A 792-nucleotide genomic window follows, 5' to 3' on the forward strand; every position below is an offset into this window, starting at 1 on the left:
GGAATCGTATCTTTTTGTTTCTTGTTTTATCACTAGTTTAGTCCATAAAAGAAAACTAAAAAAATGGAATTTAGGGTGCCTCATATGCTTCACCTTTTTAATGTCTTCCGTGAAAATGATGGAAATGAAAATTGTGCTCAAGAGTTAGAAGTAGAATGCATTAAAATGTTTGGCACTAAATATTTGAATGATGAGCACGATTGCAATGTTGTTAGTATGAATTCCTTGAATATCCATGATGCTGATGATATGCAAAGCCACAAGCTTGGGGATTCTATGTTTTATGAAGATGATATTTTTAGTCCCACATGTTTTGATGAGCAAATTTATTTTGATGATAGCATGCCTCCTATTTATGATGATTATATTGATAAAAGTGGGTTTGGAAGAGTGTCAACTTTAGGAATTAGTGATCTCACTATTTTGGAGGGTGTTGAATCTTATTGTGATAATTATGAAAGTGGATTTGGAGTGGTCATGACCTTATTTAGTGATGAATCCACTATTTTGGAAGAGGTTCCAATTGATTATGAGAAGAAAGCTGCTATCTATGATGATTATTGTTATGACATGTATTCTATAAAGAGGTTCAAAATCGGATGCGGATTTTCGTGCTGAATTTTTTGATATATTATACATTTTTTCCGACATCGTATGCAAAAGTTATAGCCGTTTTACATTTTCCCTACACTTTTGCAAAACATGTCCAAATTTAAGTTTTTTAATTTCCTAACTAGTAGCTTTACTAATATAACTGCATCTTGAAGAATTTTCTTTTTTGAATTTTTTTAT

The sequence above is a fragment of the Triticum dicoccoides genome, chromosome 6B (assembly GCF_002162155.2).
Source record: "Triticum dicoccoides isolate Atlit2015 ecotype Zavitan chromosome 6B, WEW_v2.0, whole genome shotgun sequence".
Classification (NCBI taxonomy): Eukaryota; Viridiplantae; Streptophyta; class Magnoliopsida; order Poales; family Poaceae; genus Triticum; species Triticum dicoccoides.